Source organism: Mustelus asterias, unplaced genomic scaffold (assembly GCF_964213995.1).
Source record: "Mustelus asterias unplaced genomic scaffold, sMusAst1.hap1.1 HAP1_SCAFFOLD_369, whole genome shotgun sequence".
In the NCBI taxonomy this organism is placed as follows: domain Eukaryota; kingdom Metazoa; phylum Chordata; class Chondrichthyes; order Carcharhiniformes; family Triakidae; genus Mustelus; species Mustelus asterias.
In genome coordinates, this window is record NW_027590325.1 from 33,852 (window position 1) to 46,165 (window position 12,314).

Sequence of the window (12,314 nt, forward strand, 5' to 3'; positions counted from 1 at the left end):
ATTGACTCCGCAATCCTTTCCTCAACCTCTCTAGAACTTTTAGGAGGTCTATAAAAGACTCCCAACAGGGTGTCCTCTCCTCTCCTATTTCTAATCTCCGCCCATACTACCTCAACAGATAAGTCCTCATCAAACCTCCTCTCTGACACTGTGATACAATCTCTGACCAATAATGCTACCCCTCCCCCTCTTCTACCTCCTTCCCTACTTCGACTAAAACATTTGAACCCCGGGACCTGCAGCATCCATTCCTGCCCCTGCTCTATCCATGTCTCTGAAATAGCCACAACATCGATGTAGACAGGGGCATGTTCTCCCTTACGCTTCCTGAAGTCGATGACAATCTCCTTCATTTTGTTGACATTGAGGGAGAGATTATTGTTGCTGCACCAGTTCACCAGATTCTCTATCTCATTCCTGTACTCTGTCTCGTCATCATTTGAGATCCGACCCACCATCCGGTGGTGTCGTCAGCAAACTTGAAAATCGAGTTGGAGGGGAATTTGGCCGCACAGTCATCGTGTATAAGGAGTATAGCAGGGGGCTGAGAACACAGTCTTGTGGGGCACCGGTGTTGAGGATGATCGTGGAGGAGGTGTTGTTGCCTATCCTTACTGATTGTGGTCTGTGAGTTAGGAAGTTCAGGATCCAGTCCGAGGGAGGAGCTGAGGCCCAGGCCATGGAGTTTGGAGATGAGTTTTGTGGGAATAATAGTGTTGAAGGCTGAGCTGTAGTCTATAAATAGGAGTCTGACACAGGTGTCCTTGTTATCTAGGTGTTCCAGGGTTGAGTGCAGGGCCAGGGAGATGGTGTCTGCTGTAGACCTGTTGCGGCGATAGGTGAACTGTAGTGGATCCAGGTAGTCCGGGAGGCTGGAATTGATTCGTGCCGTGACCTTTCAAAGTACTTCATAATGATGGGTGTCAGAGCCATTGGTCGATAGTCATTAAGGCTGCTTGGTTTTTCTTAGGGACCGGGATGATGGTCGTCTTCTTGAAGCAGAGAGGGACCTCCGGTCAGTGTAAAGAGAGGTTGAAGATGTCTGTGAATACTCCCGCCAGCTGATCCACGCAGGATCTGAGTGCACGTCCGGGTACCCCATCCGGGCCACTCGCTTTCCGTGGGTTGACCTTGGAGAAAGCTGCTCTGACATCTGCACTGGTGACCATAACTCCAGATGCAAATACGGCCCAATATAAAGGAAAGGGGAGATAGTTGAGACTGGACTGAATATAAACTGATCAAAGAGGAATATAAGAAAAACGAATCAGTCACTGGGACTGTATCTGATGTTACGGAGGTTACTGGGGGAGGCAAGGAATTGAATTGTACAGCCACTGATCACAGTCCTCCTCAGATACAGAGTTTGTGATAGTGGACTGGAGAATTGCAGAACTGCCCTTGTTCAAAACAAAGAATAAACTGGGTAAGTGGAGGGCAGCCCGCGCAGGGGCAGGACTGGGCAAAGGCTGTGCAGCTTCCTGTGTTTGCTGGCTTAATGTGTGGATTAATTCGGGGAAAGCTGGCATGTATTTTATTGAAAGTAAATGGTGTTGAACGAACTTGCTTGAGGTTTTTTGGACTTGCTTGTTATAGTTTGTGGAATAAAAGGGACAGGAACAGCCCAGATCCAGAAAGTGCTGAGTGACGGGAAGCAGAGTCGTGCCGAGTCAGAGGCGTCTCGTCTTTGGCCCATTGAGTTTGCACTGGTCGATGAGAAACCACCTAATTATTCTAATCCCACTTCCTTGGCCCATCGCCTCGTCTGCCTTTACATCGCGCAAGTGCTTATCGAAATATTTCTCCAATGCTCTGAGGGTCTCCTGCCTCCACCACCCTTTCAAGGCAGTGAGTTCCAGACTCCCACTACCCTCTGGGTGAAAAAGATTTCCTCACATCCCCTCGAAACCTCCTGCCCCTTATCTTCAATCCCTGCCCCTGGTCATTGATCCCTCCTCCAAGGGGAAAAGTTTCTTCCTGTCTATCTATGCTCCTCATAATTTTATACATCTCAATCATGTCCCTACCTCAATCTCTGCTCCAAGGAAAACAACCCCAGTCTATCCAATCTCCCTTCATAACTAAAACGCTCCAGCCCAGGCAACATCCTGGAAAATCTCCTCTCCCCCTCCTCAGTGCTATCACATCCCTCCTGGAATGTGGATTCCAGAACGGCACACAATATTCGGTTCATGGATATCGTTACTCCAAGAAAGGAAAATAGATGGGTGACAGTGAGAGGGGCTGGGAGGAAGCAGTCGGTGCGGGGATCCCCTGTGGTCGTTCCCCTTAGCAACAAGTATTCCGCTTTGGATACAGTTGAGATGGACGACATACCAGTGGTGAACCGCAGTGAGCAAATCTCCAGCACTGAGTCCGTCCCTGTGGCTCGGGAGGGTAAGGGGGAGAGCGGGAGGGCAATAGTTATTGGGGACTCGTTAGTTAGAGGGATAGATAGGAGGTTCTGTGGCAGTAAAAGAGACTCACGGATGGTATGTTGCCTATCGGGTGCCAGGGTCCGTGACGTCTTGGACCGTGTTTTCCGGATTCTTAAGGGGGAGGGGAAACAGTCACAAGCCATGGTACACATTGGTACCAACGACATAGGAAAGAGAAGGGACAGGAATTTAAAACAGGAATTTCTGGAGCTGGGCTGGAAGCTGAGAGCCAAGACAAAACATGTGGTCATCTCTGGTACGTTGCCGGTGCCACGTGATAGCGAGTTGAGGAACAGGGAGAGAGTGCAGTTAAACATGTGGTTGCAGGGATGGTGTAGGAGGGAGGGTTTCAGCTACGTGGATAATTGGAACACATTCTGGGGAAGGTGGGACCTGTACAAACAGGACGGGGTGCACCTGAACCAGAGGGGTACCAATATCCTGGGAGGGGAATTTACTACGGCTCTTCAGGGGGGTTCGACTGGAGCAGGACTGAGAGGGAGAGATTCTTAGCAGGAGTGCTGAGGGTAAGCAAAGTACTGATTTATTTGTTGTATTCCTTGTTTGTTTCGCGGGCTTTTTTCAAGGTTTTAAATTAAGGGAAGTGACGTCAGCTGAAGGGGATTCTGGGAGGTTGAATTCTTAGTATAAAAGTCCGTTACCTGGGGGGTTCGACCTCTTTGTTCGACTGGAACATAAAAAGCAGGCCGCACTATACAGCGGGCAGCGTCGGGAGCGGGCAGTGGACTGAGTGGGAAGCAGAGTGAGAGCTGTAAGGGCTTTGGCTCACAGGGTTTAGGCGGAAACGGGCGACACAGGACAGGTTAAAATTCATTCTGTTACCCTTCAATTTCGAATCCTTGTTCTTTCCCAGTGCACTCTGAGGAAGGGGAAAAAGGGTTCAGTGTTCCATTGGAGCAGTTCTTTTTCTTTGTAGCAGTAAGTTATATGGAGGGGATGGAAGTGAAGGCAGTGCAATGTTCCTCCTGCAGAATGTTTGAGGTGAGGGACACCGTCAGTGTCCCTGCTGATTACACCTGTGGGAGGTGCACCCATCTGCAGCTCCTCCAAGACCGCGTTAGGGAGCTGGAGCTGGAGTTGGATGAGCTTAGGGTCATCAGGGAGGCAGAGAGGGCCACAGACACAAGCTTCAGGGACATAGTTGCTCCAGGGAATGAAAATAGATGGGTGACAGTGAGAGGGGCTGGGAGGAAGCAGTCGGTGCGGGGATCCCCTGTGGTCGTTCCCCTTAGCAACAAGTATTCCACTTTGGATACAGGTGAGGGGGGCGACCTACCAGTGGTGAGCCGCAGAGACCAGATCTCCAGCACTGAGTCCGTCCCTGTGGCTCAGAAGGGAAAGGGGGAGAGCGGTAGAGCTATAGTTATTGGGGACTCGTTTGTTCGAGGGATAGATAGGAGGTTCTGTGGCAACAAGAGAGACTCACGGATGGTATGTTGCCTCCCGGATGCCAGGGTCCGTGACATCTCCGACCGTGTCTTCAGGATTCTAAAGGGGGAGGGGGAACAGTCACAAGTCGTGGTACACGTCGGCACCAAAGACATAGGTAAGAGAGGGGACGGGGATTTAAAACAGGAATTCAGGGAGCTTGGGTGGAAGCTGAGAGCCAGGACAAAACAGGTTGTCATCTCTGGTATGTTGCCGGTGCCACGGGATAGCGAGTTGAGGAACAGGGAGAGAGTGCAGTTAAACACATGGATGCAGGGATGGTGTAGGAGGGAGGGTTTCAGCTATGTGGATAATTGCAACACTTTCTGGGGAAGGTGGAACCTGTACCAACAGGACGGGGTGCACCTGAACCAGAGGGGCACCAATATCCTGGGAGGGAAATTTGCTACGGCTCTTCGGGGGGATTTAAACTAATTTGTCAGGGGGATGGGAAAAGGAGTTGTAGTCCAGAGGTCAGTGAGTGTAGTGAGGTACTAGGAAGGGTATCATGGTCAAAGGTGGGTACCAGCAGACAAGAAGGTGGGTTGAAGTGTGTCTACTTCAATGCAAGGAGCATCAGAAATAAGGTAGGTGAACTTGGGGCGTGGATTGGCACTTGGGACTACGATGTTGTGGCCATTACGGAGACGTGGGTAGAACAAGGACAGGAATGGTTGTTGGAAGTTCCGGGGTATAGATGTTTCAGTAAGTGTAGGGTAGCTGGTAAAAGAGGTGGAGGAGTGGCACTGTTAATCAAGGAGAGTGTAACGGCTGCAGAAAGGCATTTCGAAGGGGATCTGCCTACAGAGGTAATATGGGCTGAGGTTAGAATAGGAAAGGAGCGGTCACGTTGTTAGGAGTTTACTATAGGCCCCCAAATAGTAATAGAGATGTGGATCAAGAAATTGCTCAGCAGATTATGAATAGGTGTGGGGGTCACAGGATCGTTGTCATGGGGGACTTTAACTTTCCAAATATTGATTGGAACCTTTATAGGTCGAATAGTTCGGATGGGGCAGTTTTTGTGCAGTGTGTGCAGGAGGGTTTCCTGACACAATATGTGGATAGGCCGACAAGAGGTGGGGCCACATTGGATTTGGTACTGGGAAATGAACTGGGCCAAGTGTTGGATTTGGTTGTGGGAGAGCACTTTGGAGATAGTGACCACAAATCGGTGTCTTTTGTTATTGCAATGGAGAGGGAGAGGGCCGTACGGCAGGGCAAGGTTTACAATTGGGGGAGAGGTAATTATGATGCAATCAGGCGGGAATTAGGAAGCATAGGATGGGAACAAAAATTGTCAGGCAAAGGCACTAATGATAAGTGGAACTTTTTCAAGGAACAAATACTGCGTGTCCTTGAGAGGTATGTCCCTGCTAGGCAGAGAGGAAATGGCCGAGTGAGGGAACCATGGTTCACAAAAGAGGTGGAATGTCTTGTCAAGAGGAAGAAGGAAGCGTATGTTAGGTTGAGAAAACAAGGTTCAGTTGGCTCGATGGAGGGTTACAAGTTAGCAAGAAATGAGCTGAAAAAGGGGCTTAGGAGAGCTAGGAGGGGGCATGAGAAGTCCTTGGCGGGTCGGATCAAGGAAAGCCCCAAGGCTTTTTACTCTTATGTGAGGAATAAAAGAATGACCAGGGTGAGGTTGGGGCCAGTCAAGGACAGTAGTGGGAACTTGTGTATGGAGTCAGTAGAGATAGACGAGGTGATGAATGAATACTTTTCTTCGGTGTTCACCAAGGAGAGGGGCCATGTTTTTGAGGAAGAGATGGTGTCACAGGCTGATAGGCTGGAGGAAGTAGATGTTCGGAGGGAAGATGTACTAGCAATTTTGAATAAACTGAAAGTTGATAAGTCCCCTGGGCCTGATGAAATATATCCTAGGATTCTTTGGGAGGCAAGGGATGAGATAGCAGAGCCTTTGGCATTGATCTTTGGGTCCTCACTGTCCACGGGGGTGGTGCCAGAGGACTGGAGAGTGGTGAATGTTGTTCCTCTGTTTAAGAAAGGGAATAGAAATGACCCTGGTAATTATAGGCCAGTTAGTCTTACTTCGGTGGTCGGTAAGTTGATGGAAAAGGTCCTTAGGGATAGGATTTACGACCATTTAGAAAGATGCAGCTTAATCCGGGATAGTCAGCACGGATTTGTGAAGGGCAAGTCTTGCCTCACAAATTTGATAGAATTTTTTGAGGAGGTAACTAAGTGTGTTGATGAAGGTAGGGCAGTTGATGTCATAAACATGGATTTTAGTAAGGCGTTTGATAAAGTCCCCCACGGTCGGCTTATGAAGAAAGTAAGGATGTGTGGGATAGAGGGAAGTTTGGCCGATTCGATAGGTAACTGGCTATCTAACAGAAGACAGAGGGTGGTGGTGGATGGAAAATTTTCGGACTGGAAACCGGTTACCAGCGGAGTGCCACAGGGATCAGTGTTTGGTCCTCTGCTATTAGTAATTTTTATTAATGACTTGGAGGAGGGGGCTGAAGGGTGGATCAGTAAATTTGCTGATGACACCAAGATTGGTGGAGTAGTGGATGAGGTGGAGGGCTGTTGTAGGCTGCAAAGAGACATAGATAGGATGCAAAGCTGGGCTGAAAAATGGCAAATGGAGTTTAACCCTGACAAATGCGAGGTGATTCATTTTGGTAGGACAAATTTAAATGTGGATTACAGGGTCAAAGGTAGGGTTCTGAAGAATGTGGAGGAACAGAGAGATCTTGGGGTTCATATCCATAGATCTCTGAAGGTTGCCACTCAAGTGGATAGAGCCGTGAAGAAGGCCTATAGTGTGTTGGCGTTCATTAACAGGGCGTTGGAGTTTAAGAGCCGTGGGGTTATGCTGCAACTGTACAGGACCTTGGTGAGACCACATTTGGAATATTGTGTGCAGTTCTGGTCACCTCACTATAAGAAGGATGTGGAAGCGCTGGAAAGAGTGCAGAGGAGATTTACCAGGATGCTGCCTGGTTTGGAGGGTAGGTCTTATGAGGAAAGGTTGAGGGAACTTGGGCTTTTCTCTTTGGAGCGGAGGAGGTTGAGAGGAGACTTGATAGAGGTTTATAAGATGATGAGGGGGATTGATAGAGTGAACGTTCAAAGACTATTTCCTCGGGTGAATGGAGTGGTAACTAGGGGGCATAACTATAGGGTTCATGGTGAGTGATATAGGAAGGATGTCCGAGGTAGGTTTTTTACTCAGAGAGTGGTTGGGGTGTGGAATGGACTGCCTGCTGTGATAGTGGAGTCAGACACTTTAGGAACATTTAAGAAGCTATTGGATAGGCACTTCGGGATGATAGGGAGGAAATAGCTTGATCTGGGTTTCAGACAAAGCTCGGCACAACATCGTGGGCCGAAGGGCCTGTTCTGTGCTGTACTGTTCTATGTTCTATGTTCGATGTAAACTAATTTGTCAGGGGGGTGGGAAAAGGAGTTGTCGTCTAGAAGTCAGTGTCGAGGGTAGTGAGGTATTGGGGAAGGTATCAAGGTCAAGGGTGGGTACCAGTAGACAGGAAGGTGGGTTGAAGTGTGTCGACTTCAATGCAAGGAGCATCCGGAACAAGGTAGATGAACTTGGGGCGTGGATTGGTGCATAGAAACATAGAAAAACTACAGCACAAACAGGCCCTTCGGACCACAAGTTGTGCCGAACACATCCCTACCTTCTAGACCTACCTATAACCCTCCATCCTATTAAGTCCCATGTACTCATCCAGGAGTCTCTTAAAAGACCCTATTGAGTTCGCCTCCACCACCACTGACAGCAGCCAATTCCACTCGCCCACCACCCTCTGTGTGAAAAACTTACCCCTAACATCCCCCCTGTACCTACCCCCCAGCACCTTAAACCTGTGTCCTCTCGTAGCAGCCATTTCCACCCTGGGAAAAAGCCTCCGAGAGTCCACCCGATCTATGCCTCTCAACATCTTATACACCTCTATTAGGTCTCCTCTCATCCTACGTCTCTCCAAGGAGAAAAGACCGAGCTCCCTCAGCCTATCCTCAGAAGGCATGCCAACCAATCCAGGCAACATCCTTGTAAATCGCCTCTGCACCCTTTCAATCTTTTCCACATCCTTCCTGTAATGAGGCGACCAGAACTGAGCACAGTACTCCAAGTGGGGTCTGACGAGGGTCTTATATAGCTGCATCATTATCCCCGGACTCCTAAATGCAATCCCTCAGTTGATAAAGGCCAGCACACCATACGCCTTCTTAACCACCTCCTCCACCTGCGGGGCTGATTTTAGAGTCCTATGGACTCGGACCCCAAGGTCCTTCTGATCCTCTACAGTACTAAGAGTCTTTCCCTTTATATTGTACTCCTTCATCCCATTTGACCTACCAAAATGGACCACGACACATTTATCTGGGCTGAAGTCCATCTGTCACTTCTCTGCCCAGTCTTGCATCCTATCTATGTCCCTCTGTAACTTCTGACATCCCTCCAGACTATCCACAACCCCACCAACCTTCGTGTCGTCGGCAAACTTACCAACCCATCCCTCCGCTTCCTCATCCAGGTCATTTATGAAAATGACAAACAGCAAGGGTCCCAGAACAGATCCCTGGGGCACACCACTGGTGACCGACCTCCATTTAGAAAAAGACCCACCTATACCCACTCTCTGTCTCCTTTGGGCAAGCCGGTTCTGGATCCACCGGGCAGCAGCCCCTTGGATCCCATGCCCTCTCACTTTTTCTAGAACCCTTGCATGGGGGACCTTATTGAACGCCTTGCTAAAATCCATATAAACCACATCTACCGCTTTCCTTCGTCAATGTGTTTAGTCACACTTTCGAAGAACTCCACCAGGCTCGTAAGGCACGATTTGCCTTTGACAAAGCCATGCTGAATATTCTTGAACATACTAAACCTCTCTAAATGCTCATATATCCTGTCCCTCAGGATGTTCTCCATCAGTTTACCAACCACTGAGGTTAGACTCACCGGTCGGTAATTACCTGGGCTATCCTTATTCCCCTTCTTGAAAATAGGAACCACATCCGCAATCCTCCGGCACCTCTCCCGTCTCCATCGACGACGCAAAGATCATCGCCAGAGGCTCTGCAATCTCTTCCCTCGCCTCCCACAGTAACCTGGGGTACATCCCATCCGGACCCGGCGACTTATCTATCTTGATGCCATTCAAAGATTCCAGCACAACCTCTTTCTTAAAGTCCACATTCTCAATCTTTTCAGTCCACCGCACTCCCGCAGTACATCCACCCAGGTCCTTCTCCTCTGTGAAAACCGAGGCAAAATACTCATTGAGCACCTCTGCTCCACCCCTGTATTCACCAGCTCTCCTGTCTCTCTCCTGCTCTGGTACTTGGGACTACGATGTTGTGGCCATTACGGAGACGTGGGTAGAACAAGGACAGGAATGGTTGTTGGACGTTCCGGGGTATAGATGTTTCAGTAAGTGTAGGGAAGCTGGTAAAAGAGGTGGAGGAGTGGCACTGTTAATCAAGGATAATTTAACGGCTGCAGAAAGGCAGTTTGAGGGGGTTCTGCCTACTGAGGTAATATGGGCTGAGGTTGTGTATGGAGTCAGTAGAGATAGGCGAGGTGATGAATGAATACTTTTCTTCAGTGTTCACCAAGGAGAGGGGCCATGTTTTTGAGGAAGAGAAGGTGTTACAGGCTAATAGGCTGGAGGAAATAGATGTTCGGAGGGAGGATGTCTTGGCAGTTTTGAATAAACTGAAGGTCGATAAGTCCCCTGGGCCTGATTAAATGTATCCTAGGATTCTGTGGGAGGCAAGGGATGAGATTGCAGAGCCTTTGGCGTTGATCTTTGGGTCCTCGCTGTCCACGGGGATGGTGCCAGAGGACTGGAGAATGGCGAATGTTGTTCCTCTGTTTAAGAAAGGGAATAGAAATGACCCTGGTAATTATAGACCGGTTAGTCTTACTTCGGTGGTTGGTAAATTGATGGAAAGGGTCCTTAGGGATGGGATTTACGACCATTTAGAAAGATGCGGATTAATCCGAGATAGTCAGCACGGATTCGTGAAGGGCAAGTCGTGCCTCACAAATTTGATAGAATTTTTTGAGGAGGTAACTAAGTGTGTTGATGAAGGTAGGGCAGTTGATGTCATATACATGGATTTTAGTAAGGCGTTTGATAAGGACCTTGGTGAGACCACATTTGGAATATTGTGTGCAGTTCTGGTCACCTCACTATAAGAAGGATGTGGAAGCGCTGGAAAGAGTGCAGAGGAGATTTACCAGGATGCTGCCTGGTTTGGAGGGTAGGTCATATGAGGAAAGGTTGAGGGAGCTAGGGCTGTTCTCTCTGGAGCGGAGGAGGCTGAGGGGAGACTTGATAGAGGTGTATAAGATGATGAAGGGGATAGATAGAGTGAACGTTCAAAGACTATTTCCTCGGGTGGATGGAGCTATTACAAGGGGGCATAACTATAGGGTTCGTGGTGGGAGATACAGGACGGATATCAGAGGTAGGTTCTTTACGCAGAGAGTGGTTGGGGTGTGGAATGGACTGCCTGCAGTGATAGTGGAGTCAGACACTTTAGAAACATTTAAGCGGTTATTGGATAGGCACATGGAGCACACCAGGATGATAGGGAGTGGGATAGCTTGATCTTGGTTTCAGATAAAGCTCGGCACAACATCGTGGGCCGAAGGGCCTGTTCTGTGCTGTACTGTTCTATGTTCTATGTTCTATGTTAGGAATAGGAAAGGAGCGGTCACGTTGTTAGGAGTTTACCATAGGCCCCCAAATAGTAATAGAGATGTGGAGCAAGAAATTGCTAAGCAGATTATGGATACGTGTGGGGGGTCACAGGTTAGTTGTCATGGGGGACTTTAACTTTCCAAATATTGATTGGAACCTTTGTAGGTCGAATAGTTCGGATGGGGCAGTTTTTGTGCAGTGTGTGCAGGAGGGTTTCCTGACACAATATGTGGATAGGCCGACAAGAGGTGGGGCCACACTGGATTGGTAATGGGAAATGAACTGGGCCAAGTGTTAGATTTGGTTGTGGGAGAGCACTTTGGAGATAGTGACCACAATTTTGTTATTGCAATGGAGAGGGATAGGGCCGTACGGCAGGGGAAGATTTGTAATTGGGGGAGAGGTAATTATGATGCGATTAGGCAAGAATTAGGGGGCATAAGATGGGAAAGGCACTAATGAAAAGTGGAACTTTTTCAAGGAACAAATACAGTGTGTCCTGGATAGGTATGTCCCTGTCAGGCAGGGAGGAAATGGCCGAGTGAGGGAACCATGATTCACAAAAGAGGTGGAATGTCTTGCAAAAAGGAAGAGGGAAGCTTATGTAGGGTTGAGGAAACAAGGTTCAGATAGCTCGATTGAGGGTTACAAGTTAGCAAGGAATGAGCTGAAAAAGGGGCTTAGGAGAGCGAGGAGGGGACACGAGAAGTCCTTGGCGGGTCGGATCAAGGAAAACCCCAAGGCTTTTTACTCTTAGAATCATAGAAACCCTACAGTGCAGAAGGAGGCCATTCAGCCCATCGAGTCTGCACCGACCACAATCCCACCCAGGCCCTGCCCCCACATAGTTACCCGCTAATCCCTCTAACCTACACATCTTAGGATTCTAAGGGGTAATTTGTTTTTAACCAAGCCAATCAACCTAACCCGCACATCTTTGGACTATGGGAGGAAACCGGAGCCCCCGGAGGAAACCCACGCAGACACAGGGAGAATGTGCAAACTCCACACAGTCTGATGTGAGGAATAAAAGAATGACCAGGGTGAGGTTAGGGCTGGTCAAGGACAGTAGTGGGAACTTGTGTATGGAGTCAGTAGAGATAGGAGAGGTGATGAATGAATACTTTTCTTCAGTGTTCACCAAGGAGAGGGGCCACGTTTTTGAGGAAGAGAAGGTGTTACAGGCTAATAGGCTGGAGGAAATAGATGTCCGGAGGGAAGATGTACTAGCAATTTTGAATAAACTGAATCATAGAATCATAGAAACCCGACAGTGCAGAAGGAGGCCATTCGGCCCATCGAGTCTGCACCGACCACAATCCCACCCAGTCCCTATCCCCACATATTTACCCGCTAATCCCTCTAACCTACGCATCCCAGGACTCTAAGGGGCAATTTTTTTGTTTTTTTTAACCTGGCCAATCAACCTAACCCGCACATCTTTGGACTGTGGGAGGAAACCGGAGCACCCGGAGGAAACCCACGCAGACACAGGGAGAATGTGCCCTGGGCCTGATGAAATGTATCCTAGGATTCTTTGGGAGGCGAGGGATGAGATTGCAGAGCCTTTGGCTTTGATCTTTGGGTCCTCACTGTCCACGGGGGTGGTGCCAGAGGACTGGAGAGTGGCGAATGTTGTTCCTCTGTTTAAGAAAGGGAATAGAAATGACCCTGGTAATTATAGACCGATTAGTCTTACTTCGGTGGTTGGTAAATTGATGGA